A 14,651-nucleotide genomic window follows, 5' to 3' on the forward strand; every position below is an offset into this window, starting at 1 on the left:
TTAAAAAAGAAATGGTTTCGCTATGATTACCAGAGACAGTGAGGGTTAAAGGTAGCGTTTCACGCTGAATCCTGGGGAGAGGACTACCATCCAAGGCGAACAAGGCCGTGGGCTCCCCTAACTGTCTGAGAGGAATGTCATGTTCCCGAGCCCAGGCTTCGTCCATAAAACAGCCCTCCGCCCCAGAGTCTATCAAGGCACTGCAGGAAGCTGCCGAACCGGTCCAGCGTAGATGGACCGACAAGGTAGTACAGGATCTTGAAGGAGAGACCTGAGTAGGTTCGCTCACCAGTAGCCCTCCGCTTACTGATGAGCTCTGGCTTTTACTGGACATGAAATGACAAAATGACCAGCGGAACCGCAATAGAGACAGAGGCGGTTGGTGATTCTCCGTTCCCTCTCCTTAGTCGAGATGCGAATACCCCCCAGCTGCATAGGCTCAGCACCTGAGCCAGTGTAGGAAGATGGTAGTGATGCGGAGAGGGGGGCAACGGATAACGCGAGCTCCCTTCCACGAGCTCGGTGACGAAGATCAACCCGTCGTTCTATGCGAATAGCGAGTTCAATCAAGGAATCCACGCTGGAAGGAACCTCCCGGGAGAGAATCTCATCCTTTACCTCCGCGCGGAGACCCTCCAGAAAACGAGCGAGCAAAGCCGGCTCGTTCCAGTCACTGGAGGCAGCAAGAGTGCGAAACTCTATAGAGTAATCAGTTATGGATCGATTACCTTGACATAGGGAAGACAGGGCCCTGGAAGCTTCTTCCCCAAAAACAGAACGATCAAAAAGCCGTATCATCTCCTCCTTAAAGTTCTGATACTGGTTAGTACACTCAGCCCTCGCCTCCCAGATTGCCGTGCCCCACTCACGAGCCCGTCCAGTAAGGAGAGATATGACGTAGGCGATACGAGCTGTGCCCCTGGAGTACGTGTTGGGCTGGAGAGAAAACACAATATCACACTGGGTGAGGAACGAGCGGCATTCAGTGGGCTCCCCAGAGTAACACGGCGGGTTATTAACCCTTTCATGCGTGAGTTCCAAATATCTCTAACGGTCGCCCCAGCGTGAGTTTTTTTATGCACGTGATGTTAGAATGTTCTCTCCATTCCAGAATGTGATTGATACGTAACAGTACATTTGATCCGCGCTGCCCTCAAACTAAAGCACGCAGCCTGTTTATATTTATAAGTTGTTTTAACTTCAATTTAAAATGATTTTCAAACAAGTTTTTATTTTCTAAAAACAGTTTGAATTTAGGTGTGTTCCGCCTCCTCATTCATTCACATAAAAATAGTCATTTTTACTTTTGCGGATAATTACATTTTTGGGACATTTCTGACAGGGACAAAATTCCCCAAGCACTTCCCAATTGTTTGTGCAGTTCACGTCTGCAGACATTTGCTCATCTCCCGTCAGAACAGGATCTGCACACGTGTTCACATTTTCTATTCCACATTTCTATTGTAGCGTACTGTATGTATAGAGCATAATATATTTGTGTATATTCTTTATCACCGCGGAAACGTGAGGTAACGTTACTCATTTTATAACCTTTATGATGTTATAGTCAATCGTGCTTATGTAGCCACATTCTTCTATTAGCTCTGTAAAACAATGCTAAATGCGTCAGAGAAGTATTATCTTGTGTTGCATTTTGAAGCTACCATGGCCTTATGACTCTCAAGTGGTGCAGCGGTCAAAGGCACAGCACATCAGTACTAGAGGTGTCACTACAGACTCCCTGGTTCAAATCCAGGCTGCGTTTCCATCAAAGTAAGTGCCTTATTACGTTATAATAGTTATAATAATAGTTTCCGTATGCCGTTTCTGCTGTAGCTGTAGATCATAATATATTCCTTATAACTGCGGACACGTGAGGTAACGTTACACATTTTATAACCTTTATGGTGTTATTGTCAATCATGCTTACCTAGCTACATTATTCTATTAGCTCTGTAAAACAATGCTAGTTGCGTCAGAAAACTATTAGCTTGTGTTGTATTTTGAAGCTACCCTGGCCTTATGACTCCCAAGTGGCGCAGCGGTCTATGGCACTACAGACACCCTGGTTCAAATCCAGGCTGTATCACACCTGGCTGTGATTGGGAGTCCCATAGTGCAGCGCACAATTGGCCCAGCGTTGTCCGAGTTTGGCCGGTGTAGGCCATCATTGTAAATAATAATTTGTTCTTACATTACTTGCCTAGTTAAATAAATAAAAAATATGACCATGGTTTGTTTATTTGGTCTATTCAGCATAGCTCTGTTCTGCCCTGCCTTGCCCCCTTGTGGAGCTCAAAAGTTAGTTTCTTACTGTTATAACTCAAATCTGTGATTTTGTCAATGCAATAAACTATTTTTTTTTATAGCAGTGTTTATTATGTTACTTCTTTGTAGTATTGTTTTATTGCTATATCCTTATATTGTATTCTAATGAATAATTCCTCTTTATTCTGTACTTTCAGAAACCAGAAACATTATTTGCCAATATCATAACTGGAGCTGGACATCTTTGGAGCTGAAGAATGAGGACAGCTTTTGTATGCTAACGTACACTCCTTAACAGTTGTACTGGATGAAAACACAGCAAGAAAACGCATGCCAATATGTAATATTCATCTATTTTATTGCAGTACTGGTAGTTATTTCTACAACTTGTTTTACTAGAGGACAAAAAACTGAATATGCGTAACCCATATTTAATATCCATGCAGTGACTGAACAACAACTGCATTTCCACCCCCATCTCTAAGGCATAGTATCATGGCTGGTCACCTGTCAAGTCACATGTCAGGTCAGTCAGTCACCTATTGCTGCAGATGTGCTCAATAATGCTTGAGCATGTGATACTCCTCAAAGCATGGTGAAATACATAGAGGTGTATCACAAGCTAGACACATGTATTTTGTCATCTTCCTCTGCTTACTTCTCCTGGCGCCAGACAGGCAGACTTTGCAATGCCTCCGTGTGCGACTACCTTGAGAAGCAGTTTGAGGGACTTTGCAGGGAAAATGTCGTGCAGTGAGGCGTAGGGGATTGTCTACAGCAGGACGACCCCCAGTGGATGGGCGCCGAGGGGTGTGGTGCTCCTCCAGCAGCTCTCTCATGAGGTTCTCTCTGTATTTTTGGTAGGTAATTACTTTACCTATGAGGGAGTGGGGAGGATGAGGAAAGTTAGAGGATGATGAGGCAGTGGGGAGGTGGGTGAGATATTGTCACTATAATTGCATAATGGATTTGTATGTGAACTGTACATCCAATTACAAAAATACCTTGTTCAGTAATCATCTCACCTGTTAGTTGGCGGTGAACTATGCTGCCGTTGAGGACAGCAGTGTCGATCAGATGGAAAAATATCTTCTTATACCACTTGTTCGTTTTCCGTGTGCATTCCACAAAGCTGTTTATCATGTCTGCCTTATCCACGGCCCCCATTTTGAGGTTATAATCAAGCACACAATCTGGTTTGATCTTTCTCTCTCCGGTCAGGTGGTCCACCTTCCCTGTGGCCCGACATGGTTGCTGTATGGACAGTGGAGAGGACATGGACGTCTCGCTTGTCATGCCACTTTACTGCCAGCTGTTGACCGTTCTCTTGGAACTCCACCTCCCCTCTCTGCATCTTCCTGCATCCGAATGCCGGCATCCCCTTCCTGTTCGACCTGACTGTGCCACATGCCCCTGTGCTGTTGGAGAGCAGATGCTGGAAGAGTGTGGGACTGCTGTACCAATTGTCCACGTACAAAGTGTGTCCCTTGCCGAGATGAGGAGCCAGCATGGTCATCACCACGGACCCTGACACCCCAAGCCCATCATAATGTTTGATGTCAGTGGTGGACCCTGTGTAAACTATAATATCCTGGACAAATCCTGTCTTCACGTCGCACATGACAAAGAACTTGACTCCAAACCTGTGCCTTTTGGAGGGAATATATTGACGGAACGCCAGCCTACCTTTCCATAACATCAGGGACTCATCAATGCATAGGTCCTTGTATGGCACAAAGACCCGACCAAATGCTGATGTCAGGCTGATAAGAACATTTCTTATTTTGTATAACGGGTCACTTAGGATGGCAGTAGCATTGTTGACAAAATGCAGGCATCGCAGAAGAACTAGGAAGCGATCTTGGGAAAAGAGGGAGGCAAAGAAGGGAGTTGCAAACATAGGATCTGTGCTCCAGTATTCTCTTAGGGAGTTCTTCTTTACTATTCCCATGAGAAGGACTGTCACCAGGAAGGTATACATTTCACTAATTGTGGTTGTCACCCATTTAGCGAGTTTCCCCCTCACTCCTGGCTCTCTCTTCTCCTGTAGCTCTAAGGCATAGCGATTGGTCTCCTCAACTATCTCTCCCACCAGCTCCTCTGTGAGAAACAACTTGAAGCACTCTGCCTCAGTTGGAAATGGCAAGGGGCGTTGCACTCCAGACTGGGACTCGTCAAAGCAGACAGCAGGGCCAGGTGGGGTGAAATGACTGGTGGCCTTCCAGCTACCACAGAACTCCTGTACTTCATCCACTGTCGGCCTGCCTCCATCACCACCAGCATCTTCAAAGGGACCTGGTACTTCCTCAGTTGACAAGGGAAATTTAGATTCAGGGTTCTCAATGGCTACAAGGTTGAGGGCAGCTCCTCACTGTCACTGTCAGAATCTGATTCCTGACTTTCATACTCAGACTCATTGTCAGAATTTTAAAAAATCTCCAGAATTTCCACATTTGTGAGTTGTCTCCTTTTGAAAGACATTGTTAAATGCTACAGTTTAGCTCACTAGCTACATACATAAACAACAACACTGAATGGCGCAGAGTGGGAGGTTACGTGGTTGACTGCCGGCACGCGCCACTTGTATCAATAAATCACTATCAGAAAATGTTTTGTGTGGTAATTATTTGTGTATTTACGATTTTATTCACGTCTTTTCAATTCTAGGTGACAACTCATGCATTCCGATTCTTGCACAGATTGTAATGGGCACATATTGTGTGTAAAATACTTTTTTGAAGGTTGTACTGATTATGATGAGCTAAGCTAATTCCAGCTGTGTAGCCTTGTTTGTTGACATACAATGCATTCTGGGATTCACGTCTGTTTGACCAAAGATGTTACAACAAAATGAGGTGAGTAAGAGTTCACAAATTTTTTGAGGACTTCCGGAAGTTAATGGTGGGATGTGAACGACGGTAGATGACACACCCCTTCAACATGCATACTACAAACAGACCAAACTCATCTCATCTTCTCTTATTATCTTCGGTTTCTGTGAGGAAAAAATGCATGGCTGCACGCTGAAACTAATCGTCGGATTACTTTCGATTTCTATGAAGTGTTTTACCTAGTTATTTCGATCAATGGTGAGCTCACCCGTGATGTGATTAATTATATATAGTAATTGCTATTAGCTCATTCATATTGTAGTTTACGTCAGCCGAGAGTTAGAAAATATGACTGCTTGTGTTGGGTCAATCTTTCGTCAGCGCTAGGACAAATGTAGCCTACATTTTTCCGGTTAGGATGATTGTTTTATGCTATATTTACTTCTGTGAATATCTGAACAATGCATCCAAAAATAAACTGCTGACATTCTGGACATAACTTTGTAAGGACTGTGTTTGTGTAAATAGTTTCTGAAAAAAGTGTGGCCAGCTCAAACGCTGATTGTTGCGTCATTCGAAACTGCCGTTCTAAACGAACATTCTAAACGAGTGTTCTAAACACACGGGTGTGATCGTACGCTTCAGGGACCACTGTAGAACGATCACACCCGTGTGATGGTACGTGTGAAAGGGTTAATTCTGGGCTCCGGAGACTCGGAAGCCCTGGAAGTAGCCGGTGGATCGAGGCGGAGATGGTGAATATGTTTCGAGAGGTCGGAGACTTGGGCGGCCAGGGTCTCAACGGCATGTCGAGCAGCAGACAATTCCTGCTCGTGTCTGCCTAGCATCGCTCCCTGGATCTCGACGGCTGAGTGGAGAGGATCCGAAGTCGCTGGGTCCATTCTTGGTCAGATTCTTCTGTTATGCAGTTGAGTGAGGACCCAAAAGCGGTTTAACAGAAACAGAGTATTTTAATGTCCAAACACAGGGAAGACATAAAACCTCTTCAGATGTATCGGTTGACAAAATAGACAACCCGCAGAGAGGGCGACAAATAAATCATAAAGTCCTCTGATCTTTACAGGAGAGTCCCCTTCTAGCAGCAGAGGAGAATAGCAGGGTTAGCGGCAACAGACTGCTAGTCTCTCCGGGTAGGCGCGGGTTGTAGAGGACAGGGGTACCTGATCACACGTAGCATCTGATGAAGAGGCAGATTACGACAGGACGGGACAAGGGTGAAGCAAACGACAATCTGACAAAGACAGAAGCAGAAACAGAGAGAGAAATAGAGACCTAATCAGAGGGAAAAAAGGGAACAGGTGGGAGAGAGTAAACAAGGTAGTTAGAGGAGATGAGGAACAGCTGGGGGAAGGAAAGGGAGAGAAAGTAACCTAATACGACCAGCAGGGGGAAACGAAGTGAAGAGAAAGAACAGGAACAAGACATAACATGACAACCCAGTGTGGTGGGGTTGGGGTCTTCCCCTCCTCTCCCTTCCTTCTCCTCCTTTTCTCCATGGGCTAGGTCCATCTTCTGCGCACGGTTCTGCAGCCCATCCGTGCCTTGAACCTTGTACTCTTTCAGTGAATACAGCTGGAGAACTGCAAGGCAATCCCATTGTGCGCCACTCGGGAGCCATGACCAATACGACCAATATATATTGTCCTGCTAATAACAGGGTTAATAATATATCTGTGAGAATATCCAAGGGGCTTTTATATCATTCTAAATTAATAAAAATAATAGTCGATTTGTTAAAAAATAACAATATTTTGGAGATGATTTCATTTTCAAAAAATGACATTCTTGATGGGGTGAGACATGGTTAGTAATTTGTAAATAAAGCCAATTTGTTATTTACAATTATTTATTTATGTTTTTAGAGGGAGAGAAACCAAAAACCAACAGTCATCTCATAGTTGAGGCAGTCACGGGTATTGAACCAGCATCTGCAGCAACACAGGTTGCACTGCTATGCAGTATCTTAGACCTTTGCGCCACTCAGGTGCCGTACAATGGTCAGGAGTGGGCTACAGTACTACAGTAAGAGAAAGATAATCGTAACAAAATAAAATAATAAAAACCTTAGTGTAACAACAGTTTTAGAAAGTAATACTGAAGTCGTACACAATTATCAGTTTCTATTTAGATTTATGTCGCCCATTCATTGTCTGTTAGACACAATATGATCCGAAAGCATAATCAGTGCTCTAAGAGGACAAACTGAATTGCTTTCATGGAGGACTTGAATTGAATTGTGAAGATGACCACACTATTTATTTTCCTCCTGGGCCAAATCTAATGGTTTTCTAACCAAAGTTGCAAAGTAAATGGATAAAATAGTGAGGCAGTATAGCAGGAACAGCCGGTTATAGTGGTCAAAACATGATACATTCACATTACTTTATGATAAACTATGTAAGGGACTTCAATGACTACCCAGCTAGCACATAACGTTCTGAGAACTAAATGTTCTTTGAGCTTGGTGAGAGTGTGGTTGTCCTATGGTTGTTTTGCATGCAACCTTCCCACAACTTTCTGGGAATGGTGCAGGATAGTTGCTTGGCTTTGGAACATTCTCAGCACATTTAAGAAACTTAAATTTGGTTCATTACTTGAACAGAACATTTCCTAAAATGTCATTTCAATTTTGGTAATTTTTAAGAATGTTCTCCAACTGGTTTGACATTGGGAATGTTCTTAAATAGCTCAGAACATTGTGGTTCTATTTAAAGTAATGTTCTCAAAACATTAAGCAAACTTTCCATAAATAAAAAAACAAGACAACTGTAATTTTCAAAGAACGTTCTAAGAAAAACATATACATACTGTTCTGAGGGTCAACAAAACTCTCTCGGTCTTGTTAAGTATGTTGGCCACGTACACTAACTGTCCACCTGATCTTAATGAGTGCTTGGGATCCATTTGAATACACTAAATTTAAACACTTTGTATGAGTAAAAAAAATGGCATGCTAGCTTCATTCTGGTGGCACAGTGGACTAATTCCATGGCTAAATCCAAGAGCATAGGTTTGATGAAAAAAATTAATGTGTTTGCATGATTAATGACTAAGCAAATTTATTTCCATGTGTCCTATCAGTGCTTGGAGTTCAAAACACTTAACCTAAACCAGCAGAGTTATTAAGTCTTATTGTCACCAAAGTCATAGACTGTTTTCTCTGTTACCTCACGACAAGCGCTACTGGAACTCCACGTCTAAGACCAAAAGGCTCTTTAACAGATTCTACCCTCAAGCCATAAGACTGCCAAACAATTAATCAAATGTCCACCCGGACTATTTACGTTGACCCCCACTCACATTACAAATTGCTTTGACTAACCTGTACATTGACTCATTGACTCTACATTGCAGGTACCACCTGCATATAGCCTCGTTATTGTTATGTAATTTTCTTGTGTTACTTTTTGATTTTGTATTTTCTTTTTCCTTCGCTTATTTAGTAAATATTTTCTTAACTCTGTTTCTTGAACTGTATTGTTAGTTAAGGACTTGTAAGTAAGCATTTCACTGCTTGTACAATGCCTGTTGAATTCGGCGCACGTAACAAATATGATTTTATTTGAAACAACTTCTCAGAATGTTATTTAATTACCTTCAAATAACCTATAATTTCCATTCTCAGTATTCTCAATAAATCCTCCCAGGAAAACTTTCAGGGAACCATAGCAAACCGTTCTCAGAATCTCCCTGCAACCTAAAAATGTACATTCCCAGAACAGGCATTTTCACTTGCGTTCTCAGAACATTTAAAAAAACGTTCAGTTTAACCGGTGAGGAAACTTATTAAGGTGGGTACTATGGCTTTGTAGAGGCTGTCCAAATCCAGGGAGGGGTGATGAGCCAGGTAAACATTGAGTTTCGAACCACAGTCATGGGAGATGCTTGTATGGTGGCGGGGTAAAAGTATTTTTGTAGTAGAAGAGTAGAGATGGCCACTCTTGAGTTAGGGAATGTGGAAGAAGCTTTTACAATTACTACCTTGAGTGCTGTGGCCACCGATTCCTGCTGGGCCCTCAAGGCATTTGTGGCTGTGTTAATTATTATGTGGCTGGGGGACCCTAGTCGGTCCTCTGACAGCAGCTCCGGGGCGCTGACTGTTTGGACACCAGTTTTCAGCCACTTCGTGAAAGAGGAAAGAGTTTATTTTCATGTATGTCTTTCCCATTTGAGTCTATTAGGAACACAATCTCTGGCTTTTGTGTCCTCAGTGGGTATGGGGAGGTTGTCAGGAGCGCTCTGCCTCTCTCCTGCAGTTGTCTCACCTCCTCCTTCAGCTGGGCCATTTGTTCCTCTGTCTCCTGCAGCTTTCCTACCTCAGTCCAGAGTGCAGACAGCCCTCCCTCTCCCCCGTCAGCTCGCTGGGTCTGGTCGAAGGGGTGTTGTTGTGCCTCTCCCATCTCGGTGCCTGTATTCTTCGTATATTTTTTTTACCCCATTTCGTTGTATTTAATTAAAGACCAAGCATAGCCTCCCCTCCGCTCAAGAAATGCTTTTTTTTGTAAATTGTTGGTCTACTATGGTATTCAACCAAACATGAAAGTACTATTTCCACAGTGTTGGGAAGGGATCACAGCTGTGATTGAATGAGGGTATGAGGTATGCGTTGAGGTGTTCAGAGGCTTGGCTTCAGTGCTGGATAGGCTTATTATGGATGTACTGTATTGTGTTGGAGAACAGCTCAACTCTTCCACTGAGGGCAGGACAGGATTTGATGAGGAAGACAAAAAACAACAATAACATAACACAGATAGACAAAAGAGCTAAGAATGAGTTAGTCCAAGGAGTAAAGAAATTTTATGTGCCATAATTATATTGTGTTAGATGCTGTTCTACTACGGTATAGTGTTGCACAGTATACAGAAACGTCTGTACTTTTTCAATACATAAAGAAAACGTTGTTTCGTTCGGTACTTCTGTCAAATGGGTCTCACGTGATTGAGAGGATCTGTCTATCAGCACACCCCCAGAATATGTCTGTCTATCAGCTCAGCCCCTTTATAGCGTGAAGAGCCAAGTGCCTGCTCCACTTACTCATTCATTGCTTAAGCTGTCTGGGCTGCATTGTTCACCCCCCCACCCATGCTGCACAGAAGATAATGTCACGAGATGGATTGGTAGATAAGTGGGTTGCGGGGCTTGTGGGATCAAATGCACCTGCAACGAGTTAGCTAATCAGACTGCTGAGGAAGGACCCGACTGGTTGGGGACCCAACAGGAGGCTATATATCCCTGGGTCAGCCCTTACCAACTCGTCATGACAGATCTGTTTTCCAGATATGGGAGGCCTGTTCCCTCAAAAGACCAGACTGCAGAGACCACTGTAAAAGCACTCTGGTCAGCTGTAGTGCAACACTGGAATTTGTCCTGAACAGATTTTGTCCGATCGGGGGGCAGCTTTAGAATCCACACTTAGCCCAGTCCTGCCAACTATATGGGTGTGCCGAGATCCGAACCATTCCCTACCGCCCTTAGGGCAACAGGGCCTGTCAAATATTGTTACCTTTCCTTGGGTCTGTCGTGACGTATTATCGTTAATGTGATGACATGCTATTTATTGACCAATTAACTATGTTTATAATTACGAGATTAGATTTACCAGGTAACCAGTAACTCAGTAACCTGGGGCACCTGGAGAAAAGTTTGTTTAATGAGTTACCGTTTCCCGATTTAATACAGCTCCCCCCCTACTTTGTGCAACTTCCGACTGAAGACATACCCAAATCTAACAGCCTGTAGCTCAGGCACAGAACCAAGGATATGCATATTCTTGGTACCATTAGAAAGAAAACACTCTGAATTTTGTGTACATGTGAATTGAATGTAGGAGAATATAACACAATAGATCTGGTTTTGATAAAACAATTTTTATTTTTCTATCATCATCTTTAAAATGAACAAGATAAAACACACATTCAGATAGGATGATGGGGACAATTTCAGTGAAAAATATAAGAGGGCAACAGTACTTGTATAAAGTTTCAGAATGATAACTTCCAAAATGAGTGTGCTACATGACATTTATCATGAAGTCACCCAAGTGTCCCACACAAGTAGCCCACATGTAGCCAAGTGGCTAAATTGGTGAAGGTATACATTTTGAAACAAATAACTATATACAAAATACCAAAATGGTATTCTAAGAAAATGGAAAAAAAAGAAATCTGGAGAAAATATCATTATTGATAAAAAAATATGAAAAAAATATATATACATTTACAAAATAACATGGGTAACTATTTACACACTTTCAATATTTGGAAGACCCTCAGTCCTCTATCAAATCAAATATATTCATATAGCCCCAGCCTAAAACCCCAAACAGCAAGCAATGCAGGTGTAGAAGCACGGTGGCTAGGAAAAACTCCCTAGAAAGGCAAAAACCTAGGAAGAAACCAAGAGAGGAACCAGGCTATGAGGGGTGGCCAGTCCTCTTCTGGCTGTGCCGGGTGGAGATCACAGTGGTTGTAGAGGGTGCAACAGGACAGCACCTTGAGTAAAAATGAACAGTTTAGGGTTCCATAGCCGCAGGCAGAACAGTTGAAATTTGAACAGCGGCAAGGCCAGGTGGGCTGGGGACAGCAAGGAGTCATCATGCCAGGTAGTCCTGACGCATGGTCATAGGGCTCAGGTCCTCAGAGAGAGAGAAAGAGAGAATTAGAGAGAGCATACTTAAATTAACACAGAATACCGGATAAGACTTCCATTCAGAATCAGTGTCACTGTGAAAGAAAATGTTCAGTTAGAATAGTTTCACATATGAGCCCTGTATCAACAGGTATAATAAACAGATATATATAGAGAGTACAGGGAACATAAGGTTGAATATATTATTATGACCTGCTAGATCTACTGTCTCTATTATATTATGACAGACCAGCTAGATCTACTGTCTGTATTATATTACAACAGACCAGCTGTATCTACTGTCTCCATTTCACTTTGGCCATTGATGTGGTCCTGCCCTCTCCTCAACAGCCTCAAATAGGCTATTTCATGTGGGTTGGGGTGGGGCGGCAGACACACGCATCTCACATTTCATGACATTACATGTTTATATATTGCTTCTAAAATTAAAAAAAAATCAAATAATATTTTATATTATTAATTTCAAACAAGGGCATTAGCATGAGAAGAACTTACCAGTCCAAAACGATGTCCTCTCCGTTCAAAAAATATTCCTCCACTTGGGAATCGCTAACTGAATCGTCCTACAACAATCTCTGTCTCACCTTCCCAATCGATTTATTCAAAAATTGTGTACATCTGTATATCAAGACTTAGATTTAGCTTTCCCTGACTTAGTCGCCATAATGATTGATATATAAACAATGCAGTGCGTAATTTGTGTTTCTCCTTCCGGTATGAAATAGCGGATGACTCACTTTACGCTGGAGTTTACTAACTGGGTTGGTCTTGCAACACATAAACATGGCGTATTGCCGTTTAGCTCAGCTCATTGGCTATCTACGCAGCTAGATGTCAAGACGATCAGTGGTCATTGGGTTAAAAGACAGTCAATCAATGAAACAGCGGTCCTATCATTGGTGCACAATGATGTCATGACTTGTTGTCTTCAAATCGTTTTCTTTCAGTCAATACGTCCCGTGAAATGGCCCATCATGTTTGGTTGTGTTACAAACAAACCAGTTGATTGCAACAAAACCAAACATGACTGGAAAAGTCATGTTTCGTGTGTGTATTTTCATCAAATGTGTGGTCAAAAATGGAATGAGACGGAATTCACGACACAAGCGGTTCACAAAATGTTTCGTGTTAGGCTATAAAAATTGTTTTTTTTTTCAAACAAAAGACCATTCATTGTGTCACAATGAGCATTGGGATTGCAAACAGAGGAAGATCGTCAAAGGTAAACTATTTATTTTTAATGCAGTTTGTGATTTTGTTACGCCTGTGCTGGTTGAAATAGTTTTTTTTTATGGGGATAATCGCATCATATTCTTTCGCAGTAAATCCTTTTAGAAACCTGAGAACGCAGTTGGATTAGCAAGATTCTAGGCTTTCGAAACATGTGAGACACTTGTCTTTTCATGAATGTTTAATATGACTATTTATGTAGCGATCACCATATGTTGTCGAATTTCATCCCGCTAACGGGTTCTGTGCGCAGAGAGGTTAAGAATGCTGTTCATTGACTACAAGTCAGCATTTAATATCATAGCACCCTCCAAATTCATCATTAAGCTCGAGACCCTGGGTCTCGACCCCGCCCTGTGCAACTGGGTCCTGGACTTTCTGACAGGTTAGGAGACAACATCTCCACCCCACTGCTCCTCAACACTGGGGCCCCACATGGGTGCATTCTCAGCCCTCTCCTGTACTCCTGGTTCACCCATGACTGCATGGCCATTGCATGCTTCCAACTCAATCATCAAGTTTGCAGACGACACTACAGTGGTAAGCTTGATTACCAACAACGATGAGGATCCTCAGAGTGTGGTGTCAGGAAAATAACCTCTCACTCAATGTCGACATAACAAAGGAGATGGTAGTATACTTCAGGAAGCAGCAGAGGGTGCACCCCCCCATCCACATCGACGGGACAGTAGTGGAGAAGGTGAAAAGTTTTTTTTAAACTTCTTAGGGCTAGGGTCTATTTTCCTGAATTTCAGCCCGACTAAGTAACCTCCCTGGTACTCAGGCCCAGAAACCAGGATATGCATTTAATTGGTATCATTAGATAGAAAACACTCTGAAATAATGTATGAGACTGATATGGTAGGCCAAAATCCAAAGAAAAACCAACCATAATTGGTTATAATGGAAAGCAATGAGTCCAATGCAATTCTAGCTCCCAGATTGCAATTCATATGGCTTCCACTAGATGTCAACAGTCTTTGTTTAAGGTTTTAGGCTTGTTTCTTCCAAAATGAGGAAGAATTTGGAGTTTTGGTGCAAAGAGTCTCAGTGGAAAATCTGTTTGTTTGTGTACGACAAAGGGGATGCGCGTCTGCTAATTTTACTTTTCCATTGAACATACTCCTTTCCGTATGAAATATTATACTTTATTTACATTTTAGGGTACGGTAGCTTTTTGGATTCCTTTGTCTGGAAGTTGAACTAGTGGATAACTGTAATTGATGGCGCCAACAAAACTGACCTTTTGGGATATAAAGAATGGTTTTATCTAACAAAGCGATCATTCATGTTGTAGATGGGACACTTGGGATTGCAAACAGAGGAAGATTTTAAAAAGTAAGTGACTCATTTAATCGCTATTTGTGATTTTATGAAGCCTGTGCTGGTTGAAAAATATGTTGATGTGGGGCACCGTCCTCAAACAATCGCATGGTATGCTTTCGTGTAAAGTCTATTTGAAATCGGACAATGGAGTTAGATTAACAAGAATGAATTTTAGGAATTTATTTGAATTTGGCACTCTGCATTTTCTCTGGCTTTAGGCCAAGTGGGACGCTACTGCCCCACATATCCCAGAGAGGTTAATAAATGGACTTAATAATGGTATCACTAGTCACTTTAAATAACGGCACTAGTAGGGGGCAGCATTTT

General features: G+C 42.4%; 1 long non-coding RNA gene across 3 annotated transcripts; it reads left to right on the forward strand.

Moving 5' to 3' along the window:
• The first annotated feature begins 1,019 nt into the window (after positions 1-1,019).
• Positions 1,020-4,624, forward strand: LOC135564310 (uncharacterized). 3 transcript variants are annotated; one of them, XR_010460904.1, is made up of 4 exons: positions 1,020-2,608; positions 2,715-2,794; positions 2,946-3,128; positions 3,490-4,624. It is a non-coding gene; the product is annotated as an uncharacterized LOC135564310 (long non-coding RNA). The 3 variants fall into 3 exon arrangements; XR_010460905.1 differs by lacking the exon at positions 3,490-4,624 and having other exon boundaries at positions 1,020-1,773; positions 2,466-2,608; positions 2,946-3,031; XR_010460903.1 differs by lacking the exon at positions 3,490-4,624 and having other exon boundaries at positions 1,020-1,773; positions 2,473-2,608; positions 2,946-3,031.
• The last annotated feature ends 10,027 nt before the right edge of the window (positions 4,625-14,651 follow it).

The sequence above is a fragment of the Oncorhynchus nerka genome, linkage group LG24, assembly GCF_034236695.1.
Source record: "Oncorhynchus nerka isolate Pitt River linkage group LG24, Oner_Uvic_2.0, whole genome shotgun sequence".
Classification (NCBI taxonomy): Eukaryota; Metazoa; Chordata; class Actinopteri; order Salmoniformes; family Salmonidae; genus Oncorhynchus; species Oncorhynchus nerka.